Here is a 20728-nt window from a genome sequence, read left to right as displayed (position 1 = left end):
CCTATTATTAAGCGGATCCCTTTTCACGACCCCATCCAGAGAGTGAAATTTCCTCGTCTCCGTCCCTTTGAAACCTTATACTCTCAATTTTTATAGCCAGTTGAATTCGTATCGATGTATACATGTTTTCACCTCTGAGAGCAGAGAGAGATAAAAAAACTTCAGCAGATTGAGACATTTGACATTTTTCCCAGAATTAAAAAATAAAACAATTTCTTTAATATTTTAACCCGTTATTTTATAATAATTAAATGTGATAAAACAAGGAATCACTTCACTGTACACTTTTATAAATATATTTGTTTAAATAATTTGAAAAACCTGTAAATTTAACACTTTTACTCAAAAACGTTTTCAAAAATTAATTCTAGCAAAAAATGTTCGTTTGTCAATAAATTACGGTAAACGTTAAACGGTAGATCATGGTGAATTTGTTTTTCCCTTCTATTTCTCTGAGTTACAGATAGATGGCATTAACAACCAAAACAAGAAAGGATGTGTTCAGAAAGAGTGTAACAAGGTTAAGGTTTTTTAGATTAGACTTTATTTGTATATATGAACGAGTACATGTTTTTTATAATTGTATATTATGCTAATTTCAATAGTAATACCTTACATTATAACTTAACTACTTTATTATCTAAAATATACTGAATTTAATTTTTTTAAATTGAATTATAAAAGGCGGAAATAATAAAGTTCTACAGTTTACCGGGAATATTTATATAATATATCCATATTTTCTGCAATTGCGGTATCAAACGATATTTTCTGGAACATAGTGTTAACGTAACATTTATTTGTCATGAATTACTTTTTCAGCTTTTTTATACACCTAAAAAATCAATAATGAAATTTGGCTGCGATAATAGTTACTTGAACACAGCATTTTCTATATTTATAGTCATTCAGGTTTAGCCCTTAACTTTGGTCTGCATTTATTTATGAATAGCCTACAAAGTTTAGCAAACATCTATGAATAAGCCACAATGCACTTTAAGAAAAACTGTAGTTAGAACTTTCCCTCGCAGATTTTTACTTTGTCGCTATATAACTAAAAGATAAGATATAAATAGTTAGAACTTGAAACCTTATAAAAATGATGCATAAACTTAAATTTTGGTTGAAGAACAAATTTGTAAATTCTTTTCACAAAACCACTGACCTAGCGAGAATGCAACTCTCGCATCGACAAAATTAAGTCGTTAAACTCTGACAATTGAAACAAAACTGAGTTTTTTGCATTTAAACGCAGCTAATAATACAAAAATAATAGTTGTAGTGCTATCAGGTTTTATTTTTCTAGGTCCTAATTCTCATTGGACCGTTGCACCACCTAATTTATTTTACTTACTTAATGATTAAAACTGGCTTCAAATAACTAACTAATATTTCTCTAAATGCGTAATTTAGAATTGTTTCTAAATCTTAATTATTCTGGAACCTAACAGGAGTAATTATTTTCACTTCTTATTCGATTGATATAAATCCCAAACGAACACAATGAGAGTACAAAAAAGTTGTTCATCCACAATTTTGAATTTTCTTTGAACACCTCTGAACATCTGACTACATCCGCCTTTTTTCAAAGGTGGTCGCTATTTTTCAAATGTGGTGAGTATGCACATCTTCTTGCATAAGTATTTATACGCACATTTTTTTATATGGAGTTAATACAAATGCAAGTTGGTGTGCAAATCACTTCAGTTCCAAAGCATACAGACTACACCATCCCCCAACTGAAATTGGACAAAAACTTCCAGATTTCTATACCTTCCAAATCTTTTTGAGAAGATAGAGCAATCTTGGAAGACGTATCCATCCACTTTTAACGACTGAAATTGACTCTCTCATTTCGCCTTTCCAATCATTGAAAAGTGTTCCATTCGGATCTTTTGGCGAAAGATAGAAAAAGTCTTGCCCTGGCTTAAAGAAAACGTGATATCAACATCTGATCCGCTATCAAATCTCTTGGTTCTGTTTCTCAAAACTCAATAACAGTCGTTAACTGTCGATCATCTCTAAAGGAGACGGCACAACAACTAAATATTCACCTTTACTGAATACCGGGCCATAGAGACATTCCAGGAAATTGCAAAACAGATGAACTAGCCAGAAATGGTACAATACAACCCATTCAACCACGTTTAGCTAATACTGGCATACCAATTGCTACATGATAATGCAAGATGCTATGAAGAAGGCAAACTTCAGGTGAAATAACATCTTCACGTGTCAGGAGGCGAGAAACATCCGGCCTACACTATATTTAAAGGGCTCGAGAAACTTGCTTTCTCTTAGCAGATTGCATATAACCGATAATCGGTGTCATAACCGAGCACTGTCTAATAAGCGTATTCTCAAATGACTTTTGAAAAAGTTATATGGATGAGGAAGAGGAGGAAACAGTTCTCCACATCCTCTGTACATGCGCTGCTCTAGCTCAAGCACGCAAGAATTACATAGAAGAATTCTTCTATAACGATCTAAATGATCTTAATCATATTAACTTATCATCAGTCTTTCACATTTCGTAAGGTGCTCAAAGTGTTTTCATTGGGCTTAGAAGAAAACCTTTTGAATCATGTGGTATCACATTAAACTGGCCTAAGTGTGTCCTACTACATCACAAACAGGCACTTGAATTTAGAATTTTTTTTTGAAAAGACCTACATTTCTTAGAACAAAAGTGTTCCACTAAAAGTGGTCCATTTTCTTTTTATTTCAACTTTTCAGTCTTACTTTCAATTATAAACTCTAAGAAGCCAGTTATAGCTATCATTGGTTTTCATCAGTGAAACCAATCTTACTTACTAACTTAAAGTGGCGCTACATTCCGGGCAGACGTTGGCCTCAACCAACATGCTTTTCCAGCCAGCTCGGTCCCTAGCTAGCTGTCTCCAGTTTCGCACGCCAAGTTGCTTAAGGTCTTCACCCACCTGCGAACGCCAACTGAGTCCGGTCTTTCTCTGCTGCGCCGTCCCTCGAGATTAAATTCGAAGACCTTCCGGGCTGGAGCGTTGATGTCCATTCGCTCTACATGACCTAGCCATCTAAGCCGTTGGACTTTAATTCTGCTAACTAGGTCAGTATCACTGTACAGCCCGTACAGTTCGTCGTTATATCGTCTCCTCCATCATCTCCATCTATACGTACGGGACCACAAACCACTCGAAGAATTTTTCTCTCGGAGCATCCTAAGACGCTCTCATCTTTCTTTAACAGGTTCCAGGCCTCAGCGCCATAAATTAGAACCGGGATGATGAGTGTCTTTTAGATGGTGATTTTAGATGCTCGAAAGAGGACTTTACTACTTAATTGCCTTCTAAGATTTGCAAGAGTTATTCTTCGTCTGATTTCAGCGCTGGTGTCGTTGTCTGCATTAATAGCGGTGACTAGGTAGACAAAGTCCTTAACTACCTCGTCTTGCCCTCATTGATCATTAAACACATCTTCTTCGCTGCCGTCGCAATGCTCAAAAACGCTTTTATCTTCCAATTATTTCAATATCATCTGCGTATCCGAGTAGTTGGATGGGCCTTTGGAAGATTGTGCCTCTAGTGTTGACGGTTAAGTTTTGCACAATTCTTTCCAGAACGATATTAAAGAAGTCGCATGACAATGCATCGGCTTGTCTAAAACCTTTTTTGACATCAAGTGTATCGTTGAGATCTTTTCCGACCTTGATAGAGCAGCGTGCATTCTGCACAAATGGATAAGTTTTACAGGGATGCCAAAAACTAGACATTGCTCTGTAGAGCTCTTCCCTATAGATGCTGTCATACGCGGCTTTAAAAACGATAAAGTGATGGTGGGTATCGATTTGAAGCTCCTGGGTTTTTTCCAAGATCTCTCATAGTGTGAACATTTGGTCGATAGTGGACTTTCCTGGTCTGAAGCCACACTGATAAGGACCAATCAGGTTGTTGACGAACGGCTTCAGACGTTCACATAATACGGCAGAGAGGATCTTATATGCAATGTTAAGGAGACTGATGCCTCTGTAGTTGGCGCGATTTAGAGGGTGTCCTTTCTTATGTATCGGGCACACTATGCTGAGATTCCACTCATTGGGCATGCTTTCTTCCGATGTAGATGAGTTGGTGCATGCTCTCTACCAAGTCATCGCATGCTACTTTGAATATTTCGGAAGGATGCCGTGAGCCCCAGCAGCTTTGTTTGACTTCAGTTTAGATATAGCTATCTTCACTTCGTCAAGGTCGGGTAGGCAGAATTGTTGATCTGTGTCGCCGAAGTTGAGTGGTTCTATCTACCTTACAGCGGAATTCAGTTCGTCATCGCCGTTAAATAATTTGGAGAAGTGGTCTTTCCATATTCTCAACATAGACTGCGGTTCCACTACGATGTTCCCCTGATCTTCTTTACAGGCTTCGGTTCGTGGCTGGTACCCTTGGGAGGTTTTTTTACATTTTGGTAAAATTTTTCGAACCTCATACCTGTTGTGACATCCCTCTATTGTTATTTGTGTCCGTCAATGACAGAAATTTTCAATGAGTGGTTTCAATAATGAAAACCAATGATAGCTATAACTGGCCGTTCTTAAGATATTTGAACTGAAAATCAATTGGTTTCATTTTTAAAAGCTTCCATTTCTTGACATTTTAAAAGTTAAAACTACTTTAAAATTAATTAATTATTTAATTAGTTAAAAATTACTACAAAAATGGTGAAAATTTAGCGCAGAAGCAATAACCAAATATAAGTTGTTGGGAAAGCCCTTTACCTCTTCAAATGGTTGAATAAACTTTGTATGCGATCTTTTTTTTAGACTTAAAATCGACGCGATATCGTTTGATCATTTGCGTTCAACAAAATTACCCCCTATGGTTTACATTTTTGATGTTCCGAAATAACATAATCAGCCATAAATGAAGTGATGATGGTCGACTTTTCTTTCAATACTTTTAATATGAACTGTTAATGGCCCCAACCACAGGGAGTATAACATTTTTTATATTTATGTAAGAACCTACTTTGCTTACATCTCCAGCCATGGATATACTTCTGAGTTCTTAAAAAGTCAAAACAATAATTCCTGTTTACTTTTACTTTCTAAAATTTATTCCAAAAATATCTGTGACGTACCAAAATTATTAAAGAACTTGTTTATATACATTAATTTATTTAAAAGAAAAGTTATACCAAATATGAAATTTAATTCAAATAATAAAATAATTAATTTAGTAGTTTTTAACGACTATATAATATATTCAATGGCAGGAACATACGAGTACACATGTGTTTACATTTGTAATTCAATGCAACTAAATTTTAAAATTGTGATTACTCTTTGTCAGGCGCCATTTAATATGTTTTGAAAGTGAAATTCACAAAATTAACATAAATTAAATTGAAATAACATAACACCAAATTTTCACTGTCATTAGACACCCTGTCAAAAGCAATTAAGGCTTTTCTAATGAAATTTGACAAATGGCGTCATCGCAAAGTAGAATGCATGAGCACCGTTTGATTTTTATATGTCTCCACCAACTGACGTATGTCAAAAATGAAATTAGAATTCAACTCACATTCCATCAAAAAAAAAACAAACAAATCAATTAAATTTATACTATTCTAACTCACACTCAATTTGTAACCATATAAATAGTTGAATACAATATTTATGTCTAAAAATACATAAATATAAATAGTTCCCAAATTATGATTGGGATCCTACACGACTTGTGAACGCGCTGAAGCCACAAAGCCGCCAATCAAAAATAGACGCCATCTATCAACACAACAAGACATCATCAGGAAATCCTAGTGAATTTATGAATTGCTTTTTGACGTTTCTATATCACACAACTGGAATATCAATATTGTCTAGGTGACAATTTGGCTGTCTCGAAATTTCAATCTAAATCAGCCAAATTCAAAGCCGCTGCCAGCCGTTGGCCTTTGATGATGTCTCTGAATCTAAATCCGATTCTTATTTGGTGATTCATCAAATTCTTGATTACATGAATATTATACACAAATTTCTGGGTATAGCAATAAATTTGATGAGCAAAAAATTACGCAAAGAAAATAATAAATTATTATAAATTGCGGGTTTGTCCTTCTTTTATTTTGTTGTTGTTGTCTGTGTTCCTTTGATCAAAGAACAAAAATAATGACTTGACATTAATGAAAATCATCGATTCTAGTGAATCTCCATGTTTTTTAAATGGAAGTATTTTAATTACGATACTCTTCAGTTTTGTTTTCTGTTTTTGGAAATGCATTTTCTAAAAAAAGAAAACCAAGTCATATTCTTCGACACAAATATTCGCCTCCGATACTCTGACGGTGATAGGAATTTATAAAAAATGAAAAAACAAACAAACCCAGACTGCGAGACGGCATTTCGACAAAGTTCCATTTGGATGAAGTGTGAACATAACATAACTTGACTTCTGGTCTTCTGAATGTTTGAAAATTTGTCTTTTTCTTCGGAAAAAAGATTATCGGAAGCTTGAGTGATTTATAATAGTCTGTTGATAATTTTGTTTCATCGCAGCTGGGATTGTTTTTATTTGCAGATTAGTTGTGTAGATTGTATTCGTATTTAGAGACATGTGTGATAATTTCTGAAGTAATCTCTGATGAGAGATAATAATGATGTCATGTTGATTATTTTGAAATATAATTGACTTATCTGATTTTCTAGCAATCTAGCGGAAAATTATGTTTTTCGTGGAAAATTAGCGACTTTTGTATGATTTACTTAAACTTGTCTGTCACTTGAGACATAATGTCATCTCATCATCACGAAGCCTTGGGATAATATTGAAATGTACTTGAACATTGCTGAATACATAATTCCACGAAATTTATTGTTATGATTTAATGAAATAGTTCATAAAATTTCTTATGAAATTCGTCTAGATTTTTACTAACTTAGAAACTTACTGTTCATTTTGAGGGTTACTTTATGTTTAGTGGTTTAAGTTTTGCTTCAAATAATAAATCTTGGAAAAAATGCAAAATGTGTAATCTAAAATATTTGAAGGCTCTTAAAGTTTTGAAATTCTTCATCATTTCTGCCATTTGAACTTCTTTTTTCTTAGATTTAGGTTTCAGAATTTGAGGTTTCATTTCGACATTTAAAAAATGAAGTATTTTTTAAATTATTAGTTAATGTTAGCTTCATTGTAAACCAAACCATTTAAAATTGAATTCACGGTATCGTCCAAAGGGCAGCCACGGGTGCGGTTGTAGCACCTTGCAAGTGATTAATTCATTCATTTGCTGCTTTGTTCTGGATAACTTTGAGAATTCCAGCTAAAAGAAAAAAGTCTTGAGGTGTTAAATCACAACATCTTGATGACTGACATTTTTAACTCAAGTTTTAGGACAACAAAGAAAGATTTTGACTTCAAATTTTCAAACTTTAACTGGTCACTATGCTTCGTCGATAGTGACGTGGATTCCAGCGCAGATATGGTAACAAATTTAGTTCTTTGTGAAATCTATTAAACCCCAAGAGAACTCATGGTTTGATTCGAGCTGTAAAGAGGTTATTAGGATGTAAGTTTCCGTTGTAATAAAGCCAACCCGACTGAGTAAAACCGGAAAAGTTTAAACAAGCTAGAAAAACCTGTAATGGTCATATTTGACGAACCAAATTTTTGCATGATCAGAAATTAAGGCAAAAAATACTACAAAGTCTCAAAGGTAGTAAAAATTTCTGATCATTTATAAAAAATGTACGAAACACCACGTCATCCTCGGTTCCAACGCTTGTCCACATGACACTCCCTATGTGACCTCGATTGATAAAGCCAATTTGCTTGTAGCGCATTTTGCTGTTAATTCGACGCTACCGGGTAGTGTCACGATTCCTCCTGTTCTTGAGAGCGTAAATGATTCTATGGGACGAATCTTCTTTCGCACTCGTGCAGTCGAAAGAGTACTGAAATACACAAATCCGCTGGTCCGGATAGTATTCCTCCTATTGTTCTAAAGAGGTGTTCTTCAACGCTGGCAAAACCACTTTTCTTTTCAATATTTCCTACTCTACAGGTCTCCTTCCAAACGGATGGAAAACAGCATTTGTACAGCCTGTCCCTAAAAAAGGCGAATCATCCTCCCCCTTTAACTATCGTCCAATAGCACTAACGTCCATTCTTTCCAAGGTCATGAAAACGCTGATTAATTATCAGCTTAAGAAATATCTTGAAGAACGGAAGCTTCTTAATGACTGACAGTATGGCTTTTCGTAGCAAGCAAGTCCACTGGTGATCTCATGGTTCATCTCACCGAACAGTGGAACAGATCTTTACATCGTTTTGGAGAAAGTAAGATTATTGCACTTGATATTTCAAAGGCATTTGATAAAGTTTGGCATCTTGCTCTCTTATCGAAAATGCGTGCTTTCGGTATCGACGAATCTCTTCTTCGTTGGATTAGAAATTACCTTTCTAACTGTTGAATACCTACAAGTTTTATTAGATGGTTTCAAGTCTGAAATTCATAAAATAAATGCTGGTGTCCCTCAGGGCTCCGTTTTGTCTCCGACACTCTTTCTTATATTCATAAATGATCTTATGTCTGCCACTTCTAATCCATTAACCTATTTCGCCGACGACAGTACCCTCAGCTTCTCATACTCGTTTATTGATTCACATCCTTGTCCTTCGGATGTGGAACTTCAACGGCAGCGTATGATAAGCTCATTAAATTCTGATCTTGACAGCATTGTACAATGGGGAATCAAAAACCGTGTAGAATTTAATGCTTCAAAAACTCAATGCTGTCTCCTGTCGTTAAAGCGTAACCCACCCCACTTGCACTTGCTTCCAGGAAACTAATCAACTTTCAGTACTTGGTATGAATATCACAGATCACCTCTTATGGAATTATCACATATTCGATATCGCCAAAAGTGCTGCCAGATGCTTAGGATTTCTCCGAAGATGCAAGAAATTTTTCACCCCTTCTGATCTGGCTACAATCTACAAAGCTTTTATCCGTCCAAAGCTTGAATATAATTCGCATATCTGGGCAGGTGCCCCCAAAACAAGTTTAAATCTCTTGGATAAAATAAAAAAAGGCTTTAAAAATGATAGGCGACAGAACTATAATCGAAACATTTACATCGCTAGAACACCGTCGCAATGTTTCATGCCTTTTGTGTTTTTATAGATATTTTTACAAACAATGTTCTATCGAATTAGCCAGTTGCATTCCACCCCTTTAACAATTTAGCCATAGTATGTTAAATGGTCATCAGTTTACCCTTGAGCTCATTTTCGGGCGTACTGTCAAGTATAGAGATTCTTTCTTAAACCGCACATCGAGAATGTAGAATGCTTTGGCCAAGTCTGTTCTTCCCTCCCATTTTGATGTTCAGAACCTTAAGACCAATGTGCACCGGTACAGCATCTTCAATCCTTCCCTATTTTCCTAACGCTCTCACTGTGTTTAAATATAAACATATAACGGGTACTAATAACCCCTTGAGTGCTTGTGAATTAAAAAAAAAAATTAGGTAGGTTTTGATTTTTCACATCATCAACTTGTTCTAATCGCTTAAACTAGACGACAGCTGCCTAAAATGAAACCTCTTATTAACAACAAGCCCTTTGGTTGCATTTGAAAAACAATTTGAGAACTTTATTATTATGTGGGTTATCCCAGGAATGTGTCTTTAGACCAATTCTTTTTACTCTTCATAGCAAATTTTAATATTGTGTTTTGATATTGTTCGCTTAATGTTTTAACATTAAAATTTAAGACATCGATTTAACGATACTTACTTACTTCTACTTATGTCCTCAGACCTGTTAAGTGCGTTGCTAACCCCTTAAGGGGCATAGGGCCTCAACTACGCCTACGCGCCATATCGTGTAAGGTTTCCGGAGATGTATTTTAGCTTTATCCAACTTTTGCCTAATGACGCTGATTCCGCCTCGACTGTCCTGAGCCATATGCTTCTCGGTTGTCCAGCTCCTCTTCCTTCTTGTGTGAGCGAATTCCACTGCATTGCTTGGCCTGCATTATAGAGCCTATAGGTTCCCGGCCTGTCTTCTATGAAGGACCTCATTTGATATACGGTTTCGCCAGAAAATCTTTAGGATGTCTTGTAATGGCTGTCGTTTCTTTCTTCTTAAGCTGATAGATTTATTCCTCCAAATTTTCGACAACATTCCGAACGCCACTTTTGCTTTGCCGATGCGTCAGATGGCGTTCTGTTCAGTTCCGCCTTCGATGGAAACGATACTTTCAAGGTATTGAAAACTCTCCACTTTTTCCACATGTTGCGACGAAACATTTTTTTGAGGGGTTCCGAGGCTGATAATTTGTCTGTATATCGCCGTATATCGCTTATCACCAACAAAAATAATATTGGCGACAGAATACAGCCCTGTCTGACTCCGCTTCGATTTCAAAATCATCTGAAAACATACCATCGTGCAGAACGTGACACTGGGATCCATCATATGTTGCTTTAATAATAGCTTTCCGGGATGCTTCTCCTCCGTTAAGCTAACCAAATATACTCCTTGTTAACGCTATCAAATGCCTTCTCGAAGTCGATGAACAGAAGGTGTAGTAAAAACGTTGAAATTGAATATTTCAAATTCCAACTAACATCAATAACAGAGGTACAAAATAATGCTAGATGACATATAAACTGGAAATAGAAGCATAGGACCTCGATAACATTTCCAGAGGTAGTATAAATAAATAGATAGACTTTAAAAGTTAAGTTAGCTAACGCCTACGGTAACGCTAACTTGTATGTAGCTTATAGTAAGTCAGTTCACTCATATAAAAAGCTTGTTTACCGATCTGCCTATTAGCACGCCTTTGGTTCTTATGTTTTGTCCTTTGCACCTTTGAATATTTGTGAATTTTGTTTAAAACTTGTTAAGCTCATATGACTCAATCAATGAGTTTCCGCCTTCTACCACATCCCTTTTCTCTTACATTTGAATTATCTCGAAAACTTAATAGACGAGTTAGAGCGTCATAACCAGTTAACTTTTTATGAAACGTAATATTGCAAATAAAAATCCATCTGTAACGTAAACAACGTAAAAGTTAAGAAGGTCAGGCATCCATACTAAAACCTTTATGAATCATTGTTTTGTTCTTTGGTTGAATTATAAAACAACTGCAACTTTTTGAATTTAACTGACAGTTGAATGAATTATATGTATCAATCAATGAAATCAAAATTACTAATTTATCGTCGCATTGATTGATGTCAAAACAATTAATTTGATATTACAAACAGCAAATCTATTATAAGTGTGCTGAATTGAATTTTTTAAATGCCACCAACTTATGTCACTTTCACATTGACGCTCATAGCCCTAATTAGTAGCCACAAAAGCATTCTACTCGTACACTATTCAACAAAACCTAACCCTCCTTTTATAATAATTGATGAGTTTGTAATAAATTCAAATTTTAACATCATTAATTAATCGAATCCCAAATGAGTTTAATCGCTCCACCCAATAAAATCAAAATCTAAATCAAATTCACACACATCACACAATACAATAAATTTTACATTGTATGCAGATGTGGCAACCCTTTATTCTTTAATTGTTTCTTCCGATTAAAATATACTCGTATTCGTATAATATATCGATCAATATTCATCATTGGCATCATCATCATCATCATTTCTAATTGTGCAACCGATACACAATTCATTAATAAATATTCATTCAATTTGTTTGAATTTTTCTTGCATTATTTATAGATTGTTGCTTATGAATTGGCCACAATCAAAGTAAAAAGTATTTTATTGGTTTATCCAGATTTATACAGAAAGCCTTTATCACACTCCATTGGCAATGGCAGCGCGATTTTGACCGTCAAAAGTCTTCCCCTTTTTCCAGCCTCCTATAGTCTTGACTCTTGACCATGAACGACAGAAGATAGCACACGTCCAAGATCAGGTATATCAAGGGGCTTTCCTTATTTTATCGCTTTGGCTCTTGACTTTAGATACGATATTTTATAGCTTTCGATTCTGCTGACGAGTGAAGTCTGCCCCATGTGCAAATTTAAATATTCTTTCGATTTACATAAATTATCAATATTTTTTTCTCTTACACATTCACATTCTCCAGATGTTTGCTTTTTTGATTATTTTCTTAATTAAATGTTTACACAATAAGAATCTTTTTTGATTTCGGCAAACGTGTGCTAAAATCTCAATTGCAATGCACCTGCATTCGAAGTAAGTTCACTCAATAGTTGAGCTTTGTAAGTTAGTTAAGGGCTGGATTTGCAGAAAAAAAAGAGGCTACTGTTCTAGTTCTTATTTGTCTTAACTAACAAATTCATGGTTTCAAAAGTTGAAGATTTCAAAATCTCACAGCAACAAATGTCATAAGTCACCGAAATCAACTTCTTCATAAAACAAAAGAGATAAGTCAACTTTCACCAATTTTTTTAAATTCTTTCTTTGTCAAATATAAGACCTCAGATTTATGGTCTCGCTATTTTTACCCTCCAAAAGCAAAAGTTAACGAAACTTAACGATAAACAAATGATGTACTTCCTCTTGAAAGAACCAATACTTCTTTGTCGCTTTCAGTTTTTTGAAACTAAACCTTACTTGACTTAAGAAAAAATCAATCAATAAAATTTCAAGTCAAACTTTACTTACATTTTATGATTTTCAGAATCTTTCTGAAAGAAAGATCAAAGAACGAAGAAGAAATGAATCAAAAAACCGAAGCTTATGACCAATCTAAACAAAAAAAGTTTTACAAGAAAAGAATCTTCAACCAATTTACCGAAATTTTCCGAAGAATAAATGAAAAGATTTAATGATACAAAATTCTCAAGGTTTTCAACAGTTTCAAGCTTATTCGTAGTTTATAAAAATGTTTACTTTACTTTACTTTTGTTGACCCTACAGCGCATTGTGCTCCAGGGCCTCAAGTAATAACTTTCGTCAGCTAACTCGATCTCTAGCTTCCTGCCTCCAGTTTCGAACACAAAGTTGCCGTGCGTCGGCCTCAACTTGATCACTCCACCGGAGATGAGGCATGCCTCTGCTTCTGTTCTGTTCATTCGCTCGACATGCCCTAGCCATCTTAAGCGTTGTACACGCAGTTTTTTGACCAGTGGCAAGTCGCTGTAAAGCTCGTATAACTCCTGAATAAATCTTCTCCGCCAGATGTTACTTTGCCTGTCGACACAAACCGGACCATAGATCGTACGCAGAACCTTCCTTTCGAAGAAACTAAGTGATCCTTCATCAAGACTGGGATGATTAAAATTTTGCACAGTGTCTCTTTGGTACTTCGCGATATGACCTTATTCCTTAACTGTTACTTAGGCCTAAGAAACAGAGATTAGCAAGGGTAATTCTGCGTTTGATCTCTGCGCTGATGTCATTTGCAGAATTGACAGCAGTGCCCATATAAAGAAATTTGTTTACCACCTCGTACGTGTCAATTGTCACATTTTGACCAAGTCTACGGTGGGAATCGACTCTATTTGATAACAGTAAATACTTCGTTTTGTCCTCGTTAATGTCAAAATCCATTTTCTTCGCCTCAGACTCGACATAAGAGAAAGCTCGTTTGGTTCTTCCCATGATGTCGATGTCATCTGCATATCCAAGATATTGTGTGGATTTTTGAAAGATGGTGCCACTTGTATTGGCGTTGGTGTTCCGCACCACTCTTTCAAGAACAATATGGAAGCAGCTACATGACAGCGCATCGCCTTGTAGAAGTTCTCTGGTGGTTTCGAAGGTTTGATGCAGCAACGAGCATTTTCCAGCGTCATCCTGATAAGTCGAATCAGTTTGGTAGGGATACCAAAAATCAACATGGCACGGTATAGTTTGGTTCTGTCTACACTGTCATAAGCAGCTTTAAAATCGATGAAAAGATGGTGTGTTTCGATGTTATGTTCTTAGGTCTTTTCCAGGATTTGGGGTAGAGTAAAAATTTGGTCGATGGTAGATTTTCCAGGCCTGAAGCCACACCGGTAAAGGCCACTTAGTTCGTCAGTAAATGGCTTCAGGCTTTCACATAATTCCTCTGTAGTTGGCGCAGAGAAGGCGGTCACCTTTAGTATGGATCGGACATATGGTGCTTAAGTTCTACTCGTCGGGCATGCTTTCTTCCGACCAAATTTTAGTAGCTAGCTGGTGCATGCTCCTTACCAGAGCATCACCGGCCGCTTTGTTCGACTTCAGCCTGATGATGGCTAGTTTGATCTTACTCTGGTCGGGTGGGTGGAACTCTAGATCGTCAACCAAATGGATTTGTCGTGGCTGCTCGCTGGCGGAATCGTTGACTTCATCACCATTAAGCAGCTGGTTGAAATGATCTCTCCAGATTTTTAGCATTGACTACGTCTCGACTACGGTATTCCCCTCCTTACCTTGTCAGGATCCAGGGTGGCTAGTGAATTCCATTGTTTTCTTTTTGACTCGCCTATAAAAGCTCCGCACCTGTTTCCTGTTAAAACATCCCTGAATCTCCTCGATTTCACGCTGCTCATGGGCGTTTTTTTTTTCTTCTGAGGAAATGGTTCTCATCCCTTCTCTTCTCGACGTAAAGCTGTATGCCTCCGTTTGGCAAACGCCTGAGCATATTCAGAGTCAAACCAGGGGTTCCTTGGTGGCGGCTGTGAGACACCTAGCACCTCTTCTGCAGCATTCCTGATGGATTGTTTGCAAAGCTGCCAGTGGGTCTCTGAGCACATCTCGTCCGTTGTAGAGTTTCTCGCAAGCTCTAAGAATACTCGGTCGGCAAAGGCATTGGCGGTAACCTCCTGCTGCAGTCTTCCAACGTTGAATCTTCACCTCAAGGTTGTTGTTTCCCTAAGAGCTTCCATGGATACGCACAGTTTAGACCAACTAAGTAGTGGTCGGAATCTATGTTGGCTGATCTGTACGTACAAACGCCAAGTATGCGAGAGGAGTGTCTTCCGTCAATAGCAACATGACCGCCAAGTTCTTTTGTGGATATCTGGGCGACGGAATCTGGTGCTACTCAACACCATGTTCTTCTCGTCTAGGAAGTCGATAAGCCTGAGTCCGTTTCCAGATGTGATGTCGTGTAGGCTATGTCTTCCGATAGACCTACCAAAGATGCCTGTTTTACAAATTTTGGCGTTAAAATTTCCCAGGAGAATTTTGGGACATTGCTAATATATTTTGGCGAGGAGCTCGTAGAATTTTTATTTGGTATTGTCATCCTTTTCTTCCGTCGGGGCATGCGCGCTCATAAAGCTCAGGTGGTGGAATTTGGCTCTAATGCGGATTATCGTCACTCCTTTGCTTACTTCCCAAAAGATTAAAACTCTTCGCGTTAGTTTCCCTCTGACAGCAAAACCACATCCAAATAAGCGCTTCGTCCCATCGAGTAGACACTTCCCATAGTAGAAATCACAGCCTTCAATCTTCGTAACGCCTGGCCCATTCCATCGCATCTCCTGAAGGGCCTTGACATCAGCTTTTATTTCGGCGAGAGTTCGCACATTCCATGTACATACACGTAAATTGTTTTCCTTTTTTCGTTTGTGGGGGGGGGGGGGTTGTTAACATTATCAGTCCGTTCATCGGAGGCTATTACTGGTGTTTTCATCACACTTTGAAATTTCCTTTCATGGCCGGCTTGAACTACTGACGTTCGAACTCCTTTGAAGTCGGGGGAAAATAGGATAGCAGTTATAACAATCTCATACCAATTTTACATATTCAAAACTTTATACAATCCAAATGATTTTCTGGACAAAAGTCATACATTAAGAAATTTTAAAATCTCAACACATGAGATTGTTCAACTGCCCAACACATCCCTAGGATTCAAATTTTGAATATGTTGTGTACGCTGTTGAAAAATATTCTGTGAATTGAAAAACTCTGAAAAATCAAAATTCTGGGGTAGCTTTTTAGCTTTGATTAGCTTTTACGAAAATAAAAAAATTTAAATGCATCATTTATTTTCGACCGTCAGAATTGAAAGTTCTACATTCTTAATGACAGTTTCTGATGCTTTTCATTTTGATATTTTATTTAAATTCATTAAAAGCTGATTGCTGCATTTTTTGTAAGCTCATCAAAATATCCAAACATTTCCAAGAAAAAGTAGATTTTTCAAAAATCTTATAAAAGCTCTCATTTACACAGAATTTCATTAATAGATTTTTCATGAATTTTACTCAGTACTGAACTCTTCGTAAATAAAACGAATACAAATTAATTAAATTATGGATTTTTCGTTAAGTTTCGTTAACTTTTGCTTTTTAAGCGAACATTTTATTAGTATTATTTAGGAGATGGGTAAATCTGACGAAAAATTCAGATCTGCAGATTTGGTCTCAAATCAAACAAAACTCAATTCATTTTGGTTCATGGAAGTCAGAAACATTTGTTTTTTGACAAATCTAGATCAAACATAAATTGATTTATTTTACCAATGGAAAACCCCATTCGATTTTGTGATGGATTAATTTAAAAAAAAATGTTCGATGGTTATTCATTTCACTTAAGTTGCAGAACCGACGATTTTTGTACATGAAAGTGATATCTACACTTTGGGAATTGACAGTTAATGATCTTAAATGCACTTCGTTGTTCTGATTTGTCTTTTAAGTGAATTCATTTTGACAGCTGATGATCTTGAAAGCACAAATATGTTCTGTTTAGTCTTTTAAAGCAATTCATATTGACATTTGTTCATGTCTTATTCCATGTCTAGAAAAAGAAGTATAGAAAACATGAATTTTAAATGTCGAAATGTCAATTCTCCAGAGTGAAGAATTTGACGTTTCAAAAGAATCGTTTTTTGTTTAAGATGGCGGTACCCACCCAAGGTATGATTTTAAACAAAATACGACTCTGGATACACTGTGAAAAATACCAACAATCCCAATTCACCAACTGATGAACGAAAAACAAATTTATCTGAGAGAAAAAATATTGAAATTCCAATCGTGTTTTTCGTCGAGTCGTAAAGTATTCTAAAGGGAGGCGAGGGAGTTTAACACGCCGGAATATAAGCGAACAAATTTGCGCATTTCCTTTGATATATTCTTAAATTGTATTTTAATTTCACCATCATAGATCACCATCACCACCATTCCAATGAGAAACCATCATCAGGGAGGAAGGGAATTTTAATTTTCATTCGTTTGCTAACATAAAATGTCACTTGTAACTGTCAAAGTTATAAAAAGGAAGTTAACATTGCAGACGTGTTCTGGACGACTTGGACAGAATACAGATGTTAAAAATTGCTCACTTAGCGACATCCACGACGACGACGACGCCGACGAACTTTTTGCAAGAGATCGCACGTAAGCGTAAACGCAAACAAAAAGCAAGGAATCATTGAGGTGAATCCCAATCAGAATATTTTTTAGAACTAGCGCATGCCAGACAGGTGCACAATAGGCATATCTTGCGCGTACCAATCTATATGTATCTTTGCTCTCTGGTCAGAGATTATTTTTATTTTTCTTAAAAATTTGTTTATTTTTTAGTATAGTTTTGGATGTTTCCCTAATGGTTGTTTGTGTGTTTTCTTTTTTCAAAATTTTAATTTCGGATAGTCACACAATCAGTATTCCTGATAATTCTTAATGAATCATCTATAGATACAGATTGTTGTCATTGCAAAAATTATAGAGATACATAAATAAGAAGCGGTCAGATGGAACCAATGGAACACTCTACGTAGCGAGTGTTAAGCTTTTTTTAATTTGTTCTTGAAGTTGAGAGATCACTCGAGTTGTGATGGTCGCGTTAAACAGTTCGTTCGTTTATTCGACTTGCTAAAAATTCTTTATGTGATTAAGAAAGTTAAAGACGAAATTGATAATACGAATATTGTGCTTACAACTTTTGTTTTAAGGACACATTTTAACGGTTTATAGAATTTTGTTTTGAAAAGTGATAAAGTGTTTTGAACAAATAGAATCCTTCGAGAATATTTTGTTTGTTGTACATTTTTATAAATTGTTTAGTTTTTGAAATTAAAAAGTAAAAAAGATTCAAATCGAATTGATTCATCGTTGAAATACTTTTTTCTTTTGGTGATTCTCCGGATGTTTATATTACTTCGTTAAAAAAGTAAGGATGTTTTTATGTTTAGTGTTTTTTTTTATGAGTTTAGAAAATGTTGTTTTCTTTTTTGTTTATTTGTTATAATTACAAAACAAAAAATATATTTACTATTTCTAGTGCGACTTAATATAAGATTTTTATTTTCTTCATCTTTTTTGTCCTTCATATCTTGAGAACTATCAGAGATATCGACTTCAAACAAAATTTTTTTGAAGGGTTTTTCTAGCTATAACAATTTAAAAAGTCCAAGTTTTTTTTAAGTGGTCTTAAATTTGTGAATACATCCTTAAATGGTAAAACGGAACATTTGCAAATTTATAATGACTGGCCTTTTTTAACTGGTTTAAAATCAAAAGTTTTGAAGTGAATTCCTAGAAAGGAATTTATGTTTTTGAACTTCGAAAGTAATAAAAAAATGATACAACTAATCTAAGTATTTTCATTCACAAAATATTTATTTTATTTCAGTTAAACAAAACACTTTTTGTAATTATGTTGTTTTAAAAAACAAGAGATCCTTGAAAATTTTATGGGCACTGAATTTTGGTATTTGTAGATTTTCAATACATTCTGGCAACTCTTTTTATTTTTGCAAAATTATGGTTTATAAAAAGATTCAGATAAAAAAACGCCGAATTTTTAAAATCGCTTTTAAAAAGGGAAATTCATAGAGTGATGTTTTTTTTTCAAATGAATAAAGTAAACATATTTTTTTCTAAAAAGAATTACAACCTCTTGTGTTTTAAATGGATATTTTTAATTTTTTTAAAATATAACAAAGTTTATAAGTAAAGTCGTGTAAAAATTAAATTAAAGTCCTGCCACTGGTCACAAAAAGCGTTATGCGAAAAAATGCGAAAAAAAGACCGTGATGTGATTCACACTGATAACTTCCAGTCTGCCGCTTTAAACTGTAACAAAAAAAGAGGCTGCGATGCGACCCACACTGAAAGCTTCCCATCCTGTCTGTCGATTTGTCTTGCTTAAAAGGTTTGTAGGTTTTCGTGTTTTGTTAAATAAGTTGTCAATTGAATTATTCTAAAAAATTTAAAAATTAATAACAATGTTTTCTAAATGATCAAATAGTTTGATTTCCATTTTTGTTAACGAGATTTTTTAGTCGTTAACCAATTTTTAACAACTTTAGTAGCATTTGTTAAAAATTTTTATTTCTTATAAATTGGGTTAATGAAATTAATTTGAAGTCAATGCCTTCGATTGTTCACGTAATATCGAGAACCGAAAATCATTTGTACCAAATGTTCGTACTGTTTTTTGTAGATTTTATTTTTTTTTATAAAAAAAAACGGACTGTTGGATTTTCATAAAAAAAAACTACCGAATATCGAAAACAATATTTTCTGTGGAATAAAAAGAGTTTGAAGGCAATATTTTTAATTTTTAGCTATTTGAGTCGTAAGTAAATTTTTACCAAGTTTTAGTATTGTTTTTTTGTTAGGTTTTAATTTTTTGTAAAAAAAACTCTTTGGTACCTACAACTACAGCAAAAGGTGTTGTAGGAGATACCCAACTTCTCCGCATGAACTTCTATAGGCCAATGTCCGGTACAAACCGCAAAAATCCTGGCTTTGTCTTGCCTTGACCTGTAAGAAGATCGTTTGTACGGGTTTTATTATAGGTGGGCCATATCTTCCTAGATAGATGCAGTTGGGTAAATTGCTCCACCTTCGGTTTGATTCAGTTTGGTAGATAGAAAAGATTTTACCCTTCATAGCACCAAGAGAAATGTTAACCATTTCCGCAAGTGAGCTATGAAGGGCCGATCTTTGCCTGGCTAGTTCGTCAGCCCGTTCATTTTTCACGATGCCACTATGGCCTGGAACCCAGATCAGGGTGACACCGAGGTTAATATTCAGGTTCGCAAGCTCATCGCGACATTGCTGGACCAATTTAGATGAGGATGTGGCCGAGTTAATGGCTTTGACAGCTGCCTGACAGTCTGTGATGATAGCCACATTTCGGTTTTGATTTGGGTTTTGTTTAAGTATCTTACCTGACTCCCTTATTGTCAGCAGTTTAGCCTGAAAAACGCTAGCAAAGTCAGGAAGCCTTAAGGATTTGGCTACATTTAGGGACTCAGAAAAGATCCCAGAACCGCACTCCATCTTTGAGCCGTCAGTAAAGATGGTTGTGTCGAAACCTATCGACACGATGTCATCCTCCCATTCTTCTCTGGGAATGGGAAAATAACCTTAAAACCCATACTAAGGTTCAAAGTAGGAGTGCAGTAGTCAGTGTCTACCGAGGTAATATCTGAGGGAATCAATTTCGTAGTGTTGCTGTGACCATAAGGTTTTGACAACCAGCTATTTGATTCCTGCAGCCTAATGGCGCTGCAGAAATCTATGTATTTAAATGTTATTCTTAGGTTTTTATTTTTTATAAAAATAACTGTAAATTGGTTTTTTTTCAAAATTGTACCAGATGTCAAAAACGTAATTCTCCGTTGCATATAAATATTTAGAAGATAACTTTCTATTAGAAGTTATTGTAATGGGTCCGATTAGTCAAATTGAAAATTTTGACATTTCTCGACGTTTCAAGGTCCCTAGAGTCGAAAGAAAAGATTTTTGAAAGATGTCTGTGCGTACAATCGTACGTTCGTACGTTTGCGAAGTTTTTTTTCGTCCATAGCTC

At 35.4% G+C, this 20728-nt stretch overlaps 1 protein-coding gene across 2 annotated transcripts in view; it reads left to right on the top strand.

Moving 5' to 3' along the window:
- The window catches only part of LOC129941450 (3-hydroxy-3-methylglutaryl-coenzyme A reductase), a 178702-nt gene that overhangs the window by 130324 nt on the left and 27650 nt on the right, over window positions 1–20728 (top strand). The window contains exon 1 of one of the 2 annotated variants that reach the window (XM_056050077.1): window positions 17725–18076. The exons of the other annotated variant lie outside the window; for it this stretch is intronic. The gene's annotated coding sequence lies outside the window, so the exon portion shown is untranslated. Of the gene's footprint in view, window positions 1–17724; window positions 18077–20728 lie in introns of those variants that run through there. 2 annotated transcript variants of the gene reach the window in all.

Source organism: Eupeodes corollae, chromosome 1 (assembly GCF_945859685.1).
Source record: "Eupeodes corollae chromosome 1, idEupCoro1.1, whole genome shotgun sequence".
Lineage (NCBI taxonomy): Eukaryota > Metazoa > Arthropoda > Insecta > Diptera > Syrphidae > Eupeodes > Eupeodes corollae.
This window is presented reverse-complemented; position numbering and strand designations above follow the sequence as displayed.